At 36.6% G+C, this 13,268-nt stretch overlaps 2 non-coding genes and 3 pseudogenes across 2 annotated transcripts; 4 read left to right on the forward strand and 1 right to left on the reverse strand.

Moving 5' to 3' along the window:
- The first annotated feature begins 6 nt into the window (after nt 1-6).
- LOC126409687 (30S ribosomal protein S2, chloroplastic-like) lies at nt 7-1,399 on the forward strand (annotated as a pseudogene).
- Nucleotides 1,400-1,503: 104 nt separating this feature from the next.
- Nucleotides 1,504-2,573, forward strand: LOC126409685 (ATP synthase subunit a, chloroplastic-like; annotated as a pseudogene).
- A 2,380-nt stretch (nt 2,574-4,953) lies between these two features.
- On the forward strand, nt 4,954-7,653 carry LOC126409686 (ATP synthase subunit alpha, chloroplastic-like; annotated as a pseudogene).
- Nucleotides 7,296-7,367, reverse strand: TRNAR-UCU (transfer RNA arginine (anticodon UCU)). The gene has a single exon. It is a non-coding gene; the product is annotated as a tRNA-Arg (tRNA).
- A 1,422-nt stretch (nt 7,654-9,075) lies between the features above and the next one.
- On the forward strand, nt 9,076-9,163 carry TRNAS-GCU (transfer RNA serine (anticodon GCU)). The gene has a single exon. It is a non-coding gene; the product is annotated as a tRNA-Ser (tRNA).
- The last annotated feature ends 4,105 nt before the right edge of the window (nt 9,164-13,268 follow it).

Here is a 13,268-nt window from a genome sequence, read left to right on the forward strand (position 1 = left end):
AACATCAAAAGTGTTGGTTTCAGAAGATGGAATGTCTAATGTTTTTTCACCCGGGGAACTAATCGGATTGTTGCGAGCAGAACGAGCAGGTCGTGCTTTGGAAGAGGCTATTTGTTACCGAGCCGTCTTATTGGGAATAACGAGAGCATCTCTGAATACTCAAAGTTTCATATCAGAAGCTAGTTTTCAGGAAACCGCTCGAGTTTTAGCAAAAGCCGCTCTCCGGGGTCGTATTGATTGGTTGAAAGGTCTGAAAGAGAATGTTGTTCTGGGGGGATGATACCCGTTGGTACCGGATTCAAACGATTCGTTCACCGTTCAAGGGAATACAACAACATTCCTTTGGAAATACAAAAGAAGAATTTTTTCGGGGGGAAATGAGAGATATTCTGTTCCACCACAGAGAATTATTTTGTTCTTGCATCCCAAAGCCAAAGAGTTTCCATAATACATCAGAACAACCATTCTATGCTATGGGATCTAATCCAATCGTTCATAAGAGCGGATTCATTATTAGCTAAGCTAATATAATGGTCATTTGTTAATAAAGAGAATATCGAAACCAAGGGTAAAGGAATTCATAATGAAGCTTGGACCGTGTATCAACGGTTAACCCGCGGTAGAAGGTTCCATTGGAACAATTATTTATTTCAGGGTACCTCGTCTCTTTTTTTTAGAGGAAGTGTGGGGATAAATGACAAGAAGATATTGGAACATCCATTTGGAAGAGATGATGGAAGCGGGGGTTCATTTTGGTCATGGTACTAGGAAATGGAATCCTAGAATGGCACCTTACATCTCGCAAAGCGTAAAGGTATTCATATAAAATCTTACAGAACTGCTCGTTTTTATCAGAAGCCTGTGATTTAGTTTTTGACGCAGGCAAGTAGAGGAAAACACTTCCTAATAGTTGGTACGAAAGATAAGGCAGCTGATTCGGTAGCATCAGCTGCAATAAGGCTCGGTGTCATTATGTCAATAAAAAATGCTCGGTGGTATGTTCAACGAATTGGGTCCACTACGGAAACGAGGCTTCAGAAGTTCAGGGACTTGAGAGTGAGAGCCGAGATGGGCAACTCAGTCGTCTCCCGAAACGGGATGCAGCAATATTGAAGAGACAATTATCTCACTTTCAAACATATCTGGGCGGTATCAATATATGACGGGTACCCGATATTGTAATCATCATTGATCAGCAAGAAGAATATACGGCCCTTCGAGAATGCGTCACTTTGGGTATTCCAACTATTTGTTTAATCGATACAAATTGTGATCCAGATCTCGCAGATATTCCGATTCCAGCCAACGATGACGCTATAGCTTCCATCCGATTGATCTTAACAAATTAGTATCCGCAATTTGTCAGGGACGTTCTAGCTATATAAGAAGTCGTGATTAATAATAAGATAAGTCAATTACTTCGCTTCGGGAAACCCAGAGATTCATTGAATCGGTTATTCTTACTATTCCTGAATGTGAAAAAGGAGATTTCATTGCCGGGGATATATTACGTGATTAATTCATTAATTAATATCTGAAATATATGGTTAAGTTAAATTAGTATAAATGGTTGAATCAAAATAATTCCTTCTTAAGTTCCATTTCTGTCAGAGGGTAATATGAATGTTCTACCATGTTCCATCAACGCACTAAAGGGTTATACGAGATATCCGGCGTGGAAGTAGGCCAACATTTCTATTGGCAAATAGGGGTTTCCAAGTGCATGCCAAGTACTTATAACTCCTGGGTCGTAATTGCTATCTTATTAGGTTCAGCCGCTATAGCCGTTCGGAATCCACAAACTATCCCGACCGACGGTCAGAATTTTTTCGAATATGTTCTTGAATTCATTCGAGACGTGAGCAAAACTCAAATTGGAGAAGAAGAATATGGTCCTTGGGTTCCTTTTATTGGAACTCTGTTCCTATTTATTTTTGTTTCTAACTGGTCAGGTGCTCTTTACCTTGGAGAATCATACAGTTACCTCATGGGGAGTTAGCTGCACCCACGAATGATATAAATACTACTGTTGCTTTAGCTTTACCCACGTCAGTGGCATATTCTATGCAGGCCTTACTAAAAAGGGATTGGGTTATTTCGGTAAATATATTCAACCAACTCCAATACTTTTACCAATTAATGTCTTAGAAGATTTCACAAAACCTTTATCACTTAGTTTCGACTTTCGGGAATATATTGGCCGATGAATTAGTAGTTGTTGTTCTTGTTTCTTTAGTACCTTTAGTGATTCCTATACCTGTGATGTTCCTCGGATTATTCACAAGCGGTATTCAAGCTCTCATTTTTGCAACCTTAGCCGCGGCTTATATAGGTGAATCCATGGAAGGTCATCATTGAGTACAAATAAGAAATAAGAAAATAATGCTTTGTTTGAATTTCAAAGTTCAAACAGTCGCTTTTTCTTTTTTCATTTCAATCAATTCAAAATTAAGCCCATGAATCTTATTCCAATAAATAATTCATGGGTAGCTCAAGATACCCGCTTGAGGAAATGATTGATATATCAATCTATATTTATGATATGTATGATATAGAGTAGGAACAGATATATATGTACGATATTAATATTATTATATTACGTATTACACTACGGAATTGTAAAAAAAAGGGGAGATTCCCAATTTTTCCTAAGATCCCCCTTTTTCCTATTCATGTCATACATCGCCTTTATTGCCCAGTCAATTACGAAGATTCATAATTTGGATAATAAATAATTGTTATCCGTTTGGGACGCGCGACGAAACAACAAGAACTATGTTCTGCGGAACCGTTGCTATTTCATTCCATTCTATTCAACAATTGACCAAAATTGGAATTAAGAGGAGTTGGATCAATCAATCAAATCTTGATATGGGATGATTCGCTTTGATGAATCTCTTCGTTTGTATCCATGTGAGATAATGACAAAGACAAGAAAGAGTTCACGAATCAGATGAAAATTCAGTAGGTTAGGTGGGCCGAGCTACATTACATATTATATGTGAACTCCGGTGTATGCTTAGAAGGATGATTCCAGGGTCCGATCCGATTCAATAGAAATAAGATGGCGATGGTTTACATTATGGAAGAAAACATGTATATGTGATAGTAGATATTCATATATATGGACTACCCATCTATATTATTTCATTCCCCATCAACTTTCTATTATATAGATATAGATTCCACTTTAATAGATATAGATTCCACTTTATTTATATGGATTACGATATATAAGCTCTTCCCTTTTTCGTCTGTGACTTTATTGTATATGTGGATTGAATATGAAGTTAAGCCTATGAATGCATATAGAGAAGATGAAGGAGGGAGGAATTGAAAGAGTGGGTTCGGAACAAAGAAATAGAAGAACTAATATGGATTTCAAAGACTTGGATAGTGAATAAAAACGAGATATTGAAGTAGTTCTGATGATTCAGTAATATCAAATATCATCACATCACTTCTTAACTCAAATTGGGTTCGGAGTTCTTAGTTTAGTTGTATGGATCTTAGTGATGGAATATGAAATAATAAGTAATGTAACTAATTAATATATAATATAAATATATAACATTAATAATAACATTAATTATATATAAGAATTCATTGGTTTATTGATTATTCATTAACCATTTCTTCATTTTTGTTGTGAGGAGCTTACCATGAATCCCTAATTTCTGCTGCTTCCGTTATTGCTGCTGGATTGGCCGTAGGACTTGCTTCTATTGGACCCGGAGTCGGTCAAGGTACTGCTGCGGGCCAAGCCGTAGAAGGTATTGCTAGACAACCAGAAGCAGAGGGTAAAATACGAGGTACTTTATTGCTTAGTCTGGCTTTTATGGAAGCTTTAACAATTTACGGGCTGGTCGTGGCATTAGCACTTTTATTTGCTAATCCCTTTGTGTAATCCTAGAAACGTGAAAATGTGAAAAATACGTACTTCTTTTCTTGCTTTGGCCCTGCCACTTCGCTTCTTCAAATTATATCAACTCAACACTTCACTCCTACAATCACTTCTTCCTTGATCCAATACTCCGGGGAAGTACTGATTTGAGGAATTAGTGGATCCGCTTCCGCTCGCTTTCTTCTTTCCCGCCCTTAGTCCAATGAATGAGCATTTTCCCTTTTTTATTTATTTTAGGAGGGTATGTCGCAATTGACACGAGACTTGGGACTTCATAAGTGTCTTATCGGGGATCTAAATAAGGAGTGAAGTGATACAAAAAGGAAATCTTTTTTATTTTGTTAGTCCTATTCCTATCCATAAGATAAGAGGAGAGCATATGAAAAATCTAACCGATTCTTTCGTTTTTTTGGGTCACTGGCCATCCGCCGGGAGTTTCGGGTTTAATACCGATATTTTAGCAACAAATCTAATAAATCTAAGTGTAGTGCTTGGTGTATTGATCTTTTTTGGAAAGGGAGTGTGTGCGAGTTGTGTATTTCAAGAATAGGCTGGAACCAACCAGCTGCACTTTATATTTTGCTATTGTAATCTAATAATAGAGAAAGGTGCACGATCTCAACGAATTACTTCTGAATAAATCAATAAGTCCTATGTAAGAACCATAGCATTTCGTGACTCGTTGGTAAATTGGATTCTCTATTAACCAATAATGTGAGACCATTTAGTTAACATGGTTAAAGCTGAACTGTTTGAAGTCTAAGCACAACACGGTACTCTTTCTACCACTGCGTTAGTACAAGATAAGATGGTTTCAAATGCATAAATCATTTTGTTGGGAATTTATTTGATATAGAACACTCATATCAATAAAATGATTTGAACCATTGACTGGAAAAACGGGTACCTCGCCCCTTCCTTTTTATCTAATGCTGAATCGACGACCTATGTGTATAAAATGAGAAAGAATTCTTTTGGATGTGAAGAAATAAAAGAAACGACTTTGCTGACAATTACAAGTTTTTTGGTCTGGTCAGAAGAGCCCTCCAGAGATCCTGGGTTTCTTGTATCAGTTTTTATATCCTGGAATACGAACAGAGAAGAGAGGGTAGGCTCATTAAGAAAGAGATATGGGAATGCCCCATAAGTATAAGTAATTTAATTGAGCGTGAGAGCCAAATGAATCGAAAGATTCATGTTCGGTTCGGGAAGAGATCGTGGAAGTTGTGGAATTGATGGGGAGATAATCTACTTTCATTAAGTGATTTATTAGATAATCGAAAGCAGAGGATTTTGAGTACTATTCGCAATTCAGAAGAACTATGCGGAGGAGCCGTTGAGCAGCTTGAAAAAGCACGGGCTCGCTTACAGAAAGTGGAAAGGGAAGCGGAAGAGTTTCGAGTGAATGGATACTCTGAGATAGAACAAGAAAAGATAAATTTGATTAATGCCGCTTATCAGAATTTGGAACAATTAGAAAATTACAAAAACGAAAGCATTCATTTCGAACAACAAAGAGCGATTAATCAGGTCCAACAACGAGTTTTCCAACAAGCCTTACAAGGGGCTCTAGGAACTCTGAATAATTGTTTGAACGGCGAGTTACATTTACGCACCATCGGTGCTAATATTGGCATACTTGGGGCCATGAAAGAAATAACCGATTAGTCCTTCTACTATAGGATAGGTATTATTTTTCTCCTTTTTTGCTTCCTAGAAAGAATTAAGAGATACTAATGGTAACCATTCGAGCCGAAGAAATTAGTAATATTATCCGCGAACGGATTGAGCAATATAATAGAGAAGTAAAGATTGTGAACACTGGTACCGTACTTCAAGTGGGCGACGGCATTGCTCGTATTCATGGTCTTGATGAAGTAATGGCAGGTGAATTAGTAGAGTTTGAAGAGGGTACGATAGGTATTGCTCTGAATTTGGAATCCAATAATGTTGGCGTTGTATTAATGGGTGACGGTTTGATGATACAAGAGGGTAGTTCCGTGAAAGCAACAGGACGAATTGCTCAGATACCGGTGAGTGAGGCTTATTTGGGTCGTGTTATAAATGCCCTAGCTAAACCTATTGATGGGAGGGGTGAAATTTTAGCTTCTGAATATCGGTTAATTGAGTCTCCCGCTCCAGGTATTATTTCGAGACGTTCCGTATATGAGCCTCTTCAAACGGGGCTTATTGCTATTGATTCGATGATCCCTATAGGACGCGGTCAGCGAGAATTAATTATTGGGGACAGACAGACCGGTAAAACAGCAGTAGCTACAGATACTATTCTCAATCAAAAGGTCAAAATGTAATATGCGTTTATGTAGCTATTGGTCAAAAAGCATCTTCCGTGGCTCAGGTAGTGACTACTTTCCAGGAACGGGGAGCAATGGAATACACCATTGTGGTAGCGGAAACAGCGGATTCGCCTGCTACATTACAATACCTCGCTCCTTATACAGGAGCCGCTCTGGCTGAATATTTTATGTACCGTCAACGACATACCTTAATAATTTATGATGATCTCTCCAAACAAGCACAATCTTATCGCCAAATGTCCCTTCTATTAAGAAGACCACCTGGTCGCGAAGCTTATCCAGGAGACGTTTTTTATTTGCATTCCCGCCTTTTGGAAAGAGCCGCTAAACTAAGTTCTCGTTTAGGCGAAGGAAGTATGACTGCTTTACCAATAGTTGAGACTCAATCTGGGGACGTTTCGGCTTATATTCCCACTAATGTCATTTCCATTACAGATGGGCAAATCTTCTTATCCGCGGATTTATTCAATGCTGGAATCCGTCCAGCTATTAATGTGGGTATTTCCGTCTCCAGAGTAGGATCCGCAGCTCAAATTAAAGCCATGAAACAAGTAGCCGGCAAATTAAAATTAGAATTGGCTCAATTTGCAGAGTTAGAAGCCTTTGCGCAATTCGCTTCCGATCTAGATAAAGCTACTCAGAATCAATTGGCAAGAGGTCAACGATTACGGGAGTTGCTCAAACAATCCCAATCATCCCTCTCGCGGTGGATGAACAGATAGTTACTATTTATACCGGAACGAATGGATATCTTGATCAATTAGAAATTGGACAGGTAAAGAAATTTATTGTTCAGTTACGTACCCATTTAAGAACAAATAAGCCTCAGTTACAAGAAATCATATCTTCTACCAAGGTATTCACCGAGCAAGCGGAAGCCCTTTTGAAAGAGGCTATTCAGGAGCAGATGGAACTATTTCTACTTCAGGAACAAACATAAAGAAATTGGTTATTTCATTTGGTAGAGTCTCTTAGTACGACATAAATTGTTGAGAAAAGAAATGGCTCTGATTCGAATCATTCCAAATATGTTTCTTGGAATAGCAATCCAAACAAAATAGATGTAAATAAATTGCGTCCAATAGGATTTGAACCTATACCAAAGGTTTAGAAGACCTCTGTCCTATCCATTAGACAATGGACGCTTCTCGTCCCGATTCTCTTCTTTCTGATTCCTCCTTTCCATTCCCTGTTTGGATAAAAACAGAAACAATCAGATTGTATGCGTCTTAGGGAATAAAGACGCATATTAAAATCAATGATGGATGTATTATGATTCATATCGAGCGGGTAGCGGGAATCGAACCCGCATCGTTAGCTTGGAAGGCTAGGGGTTATAGTCGACGTCGATTCATCACTATTAACGTCTCTAATTCAAAACCGAACATGAAACTTTGGTTTCATTCGGCTCCTTTATGGAATAAAGGATAGATTCCCGATTTAGGGCGTAAAGTAACCTAAACGAAAAAATTGACGATGTATGATATTAGTATGGAAATGGAAAGGTATGGAAATCAAAGAAGGAAGTCATAGCAAATCGGAATAAGAAAAATTCGATCCATAACACCTATGTCAGCTTTTCTGTCTGAATGTATCCAAAGCTATTCGCTTTCTAGATGATCCCTCTAGAGGAGGGGTATTATAAAAACCCTTCTAGTTACTTCGTTCCCTATTTCTACTGACATGAATCCTTAGGAAAAGAATCTTATTTCTACCGAGCTGAAACAATATATGCCGATGGCCCCGGTAAACCGAAGTCACCGTTTAATAGCTATTTGGCTTCAATCTCCCCTTTACAAAAATCGAAGATCTAGTTACGATTAGAAATACACTTTTGTATCTTCATCCATGGATCTTTTACTCATACTTATCTAATTCTAATTGGAAAACTCAAAAAATTATGCTTCGCAATTCCATAATCCCAGTTTTTGGATGCAAATCGCGAAAATTATATTCTTCCCCAATTGTGGCATTGATAGGAAAGGGTTAAACCCTTATAAGAAATAAAGTTTTTGATCGGAATATGAATGTATCAAACCGAAAGAACCCTTAACTATTTCAGTTGGTAATAGAACGAATCACACTTTTACCACTAAACTATACCCGCTACATTGTGATTATTGTATAGGAATGGCCCATTTGTCGAACAAGGAGATGAGGCGCGATCAAGATATTGTGAATATTAGAGTGCTGACATGCCCTGTCTCCGGGGATACTTGATGAAATAGGGCAAGAGGATAAATAAAAAACCTTTTTGTTTTGCTGTAGAAGTCGTTACTCAGAGGTCCGATAGAATCGGCGAGGTTGGAACAGAAAAATAAGTTTTGTGCAATAATATATATAGTTAAGTTATAGTTTATAGTTCCATTTTTTTTTTTGCTCAAGTTTATTTAAACAAAACAAAGCTTGTCTCTTGAGTACTTGAGGGAACATACATACGCTTTTCCCATTCCAATAAAAAAAGCAACGATGAATCAAAGGAAAAATAAGGAAATAACAATATAATAAATTTCCTTCATATCATAGAAATCGAAATAGCTCTTGTTGCTGCTTCAACTCAATAACATATTGAGTTTTCCAATTTCTCATTTTAGGTTAGGTTGAAAAGGGGGGAATGGCCTGGCCAGTGCCTAGCCAGGCCGGGAGAACAAAGAATAACCTTTCGAACGAAATAAAATCAAAGAGGGATCTTTTTTTCCTTTTTTCCTTTAGAGATACCTGTTTTGAATGGTTGTATAAATAGGATTTCTTATAAAATTCATATATATCTCTAGAATAAAGAAAAAGAAATATGAATCTTTACTTCACACGTCGTGTCACATATGAATTATTCATTTTTTTTTTTTTCAATTTGGAGAGATGGCTGAGTGGACTAAAGCGGCAGATTGCTAATCTGTTGTACGAGCTATTCGTACCGAGGGTTCGAATCCCTCTCTCTCCGTTTCCTACGCTCACTTGATATTTATCTTTCTCATTCTATAAACCCCGAGTCCCTTTGGTTTGGTTGGATTGATGATTTCATTTAAATAAATGAAATGTATGGAATAGATAAAATTTTAAGTTAAGAAGATGGATTTAGAAACCAAACCAAAAAAGGAAAGAAAAAATCTATTATTCTTTATTCTTCGCGTCCAGGATTACGTCCTGGGTCATTAGACAGGAATCCGAAGATGAAGAGCGAAACAAAGAATATCACCACCGTATAAACGAACAGTTTGAGAGTAAGCATTACAAATCTCCAAGACCTGTTGGGGGAGAAAAAGGGAATAGATTCTCAACCTTTGTACCATCTCATTTTTGATACCAAGAAACGAAGTGGTTTTTAGAAAAGAAAGGAATTAACAGGAATTCAATTCATTTGTATTGTAATAAAATAAGGTTCTGATTCCTTCGTTACCAAAAAAAAGAATCTCGTCATACCTACAATGCGATTTGTTGATATTGCATTGCGGGGGCTCAGAATACCGTATGCGCTCCATGGATGGAGGGTCAGAATGAGGAAATGAGGTGATCCGGATTCACGGAGTCTATTGAAGAATGTTCAATGTTTGAATCGAGGGTTCTTGTCTTAATGCACTACTTATCTCATCTTTCTTGGTAAAATTGGTAAAATATTTTTTTTTTTTTTTGAATAAGTCATGAATCTTTCTAGAACAGTATCAAGGATCTCATCGAAAACTTACAGCAGCTTGCCACACAAAGGCTAAGAGAAAAAAGAGCACAGGTATGACCGGCATAAAATCCACGATTGGGTTCAAAAAAGCATAAGCCTCGGGCAATTTTGCGAAGAAAAACCCACTCGGCTGAAGGGCAGAATTAAGACAGATACAGATTAAACTAAAGATATTAGGCATAACAAATATTTTGTTCTTAGAATAATATCATTTTTATTGAGTTATTTCTTGAAGGGAAAAAATCAAGAAAGAGGGTAGGTAAAAAAGTCCTTCTTTCTTTGAATTCCCCCAATCAAAGATCCTTCAATTGTCAAATTGAATTATACGGAATCATACTTTCATACAATATCTTAATTATCTTAATTTAATTATATGTAATGATCAATGAATTTAGTTTTATTCCGGATTTACACGTGTCGAATCTCAGCAACAACTTCTTTCTTCCATAGATACTGGGCTGGAATTGACGAACACCCGATACCAATATTAATGTATATTCGTGTTTGAATAGAAACATAAATGGGGCGTGGCCAAGCGGTAAGGCAACGGGTTTTGGTCCTGTTACTCGGAGGTTCGAATCCTTCCGTCCCAGATTAATTCCATCTTAACTCAACAAATATTATTTGTTCTCTTTAATCATCTAAATTTCTATTTAGGAGGTTCATGTTGGATACAATGTAATCGTAATCTATTCTTTATTTCTAGTTTTTTTCTTTCTAGTTTGGTTTTTAATGTTAATGATTTTTTAATGTTAATGATTCTTTTCTGAATTAGACTTTACCTTTCTATTCTGTATTCTGTTTCCTACACACGGAATTCACTTTCAATGACTGACACACGTATGAAAAATCCATGATTTTGGTATAGGCGTGGGGGAGCATAGACATAGATCCGTTGAAAAGATATTTTTTTGATTTAATTCAAAATTGGATTATTCAGTCTATGTCCGTACCGTTCATATTGGAGTTGGTTAGTCAAAAGAAACTTTATGCTTGAATCCAGAAAATTCTGATTCCTGCATGATCCATTCTGAGTCGAAATGTGAAAGAAACCTCTTCTATCTTCTAACTTTGAATTAATGGTAAAGCAGATATGGTAATCGTATCTCATTTAATAATTATCCCAATTGAGAATTCATTTTATTTGGATTCTAATGAGGGTTCGAGTTCGTGGTACCAATTCCATCAACGGGATTCGAGTTCCTAAGACTGGACTCAAATGAAAAAATGGGAATAAAAAACGGATCTGGACCTTTTTTGTTTTGCACTTATACGTGTCTGGTACTGGTATAGCACGCAGCTTACACAGCTTATAAGAAAGAAGATTCTTTTGTTGGTTGACCGGGTATGCATGATTCATAATATAATCCAGATGAAATGTTTTTTAGATATGTGATGTGCTGATCAACAATGGAAGGTATCAATTGAAATATCTGTGGCTATTCCCGATTTCATCAACAAACAATCAAGTTCAATAGGAATAGATGCATTGTATTGTACCCAATTTGCATCTGGTTCTAATGAACTGATGAATAATGGAATTGTAAATCCATTGGTAGGCAGAATCGCGGATTTAATTTACTTGACTTTATCGAACGACTCTGGAAGCAAAAAAGCAGAATATGCCGAAAAGAAGCATGCCACCCTTTTGTATTGTTATTGTTCTATTTCAGTAAGAACAAACAACAAACAGTCTTTGGTTTCGGTCAGAAATTTCTGTGATGCCTTAAAATATCCACGATTACCCGCGGTAACAGCTGTATATATAACATAACCCGATGGATACCAAAAGATCATGCTGCTTTGATTCTGATATTCTCAATCAGATTCAAGAATGAATCGAGGACGTTCACTTTATCTTATTTACTTTACTGTGTCTTTTTTATTCATTTTTTGACTTTTACTATATTTCTTATTATGTTTGATGCTCATGAACAAAGAAATGAAATTAGTTTTAGATTTTGTTTCTCGTCCCATTTATCTGGTTTAGACAGTTGATCTGGTTTAGACAGTTGATGATTTAAGGAAAAGCAAAATTAAATTTCATGTTATTATGATGATCAAAATGATCAAATTGACGTCTAAGAGATATCCGTAATTACAGTTATTCGTTGTGATTGCACAGACTTGCTGATTGATTCAGAGATCAAATTGAGTCTTTACGGAAGAACTGCTTTCCACCAATAGCAATGATGGCAAAGTACGAGATTTTTTTATGTGAAACCATTTTTCATGAATCCTTGATACTCGATGAAGTCTGAGATTAGTTAATTTATCATTTACCATCAAACCACTTTGGCCCTTTCTGGTTCATTGGAATGGCTTAATCAGTTACTAACTCATTCTTTTCCGGTATTGGAAATCCAATTAAAGATCTTTAGTTTAGCTTAGTCGTTCGAGCAAGAATTGGCTCATTTCACTCATGACTGATTGTCACAAATGATCAGGTTGTTAACTAACTTCTTGTTTATTCGTCTTTCTTATAAATGGTGAAATAAATGATTCATACGCTAGAATCAGGGGGCAAACTGGATACTTGTTAGATATACATATGCGTCCATGGAGAATATTAAAAAATAGAATAAAAGATCAATCAATGACTATTCATGATTTAATTCCATATTGAATCAATCCCGTACCGATTCCGAATTATAGGAATTTTTGTTATGGTAAAACTTCGTTTGAAACGATGTGGTAGAAGGCAACGTGCGACTTGAATGACATGATCGGCTGTGGATTTTTACATCCATCATCTTCAATGAGGATGCTCTTGGCTCGACATATTTTGTTCTGTTTCACCATTACTCCACGATGTTGGGTTGTAATGTAAATAAAATAGTACATGATGGAGCTCGAGAATAAATGATTATCAGAGGCAGGATCTAGGGTTAGTGCCAATTAATAATTTGGAACGACTTCGTAAGTATATCTTCGATATAGAAAAGGTCAAATTGGACCGACTTTTCTATAAAAAAAAAGTTTGCTGTAATTGGTGAGACTATTTCGATGATAAAGAAGTGTATCACAGGGGAATTAATGGAATTGAATCGTTCGTATGATTCTTCGACGTAAAGAAATAGCCAAAAGGTATGTTGCTGCCGTTCCGGAAGATTAAAGATCACCGAAGTAATGTCTAAACCTAATGATTCAAGGATAAGTGATTCCAAAACAAGAAAACACCATTTTCAATGATTGTCTCAATCAAGTGGATTGGATCATAATAAGTAAGAAATGGAAATATATTCCAGACGAGACAAAAAAGGGGTTATAGACCGCTCAATAAATATTTATTTAAGGATTTTTTAAGGATTTCTTTTTTAGTCCTTTGAGAATTACCCAACTTGAGTTATGAGGACGAATGATATTTTTATTT

Source organism: Nymphaea colorata, unplaced genomic scaffold, assembly GCF_008831285.2.
Source record: "Nymphaea colorata isolate Beijing-Zhang1983 unplaced genomic scaffold, ASM883128v2 scaffold0745, whole genome shotgun sequence".
Classification (NCBI taxonomy): domain Eukaryota; kingdom Viridiplantae; phylum Streptophyta; class Magnoliopsida; order Nymphaeales; family Nymphaeaceae; genus Nymphaea; species Nymphaea colorata.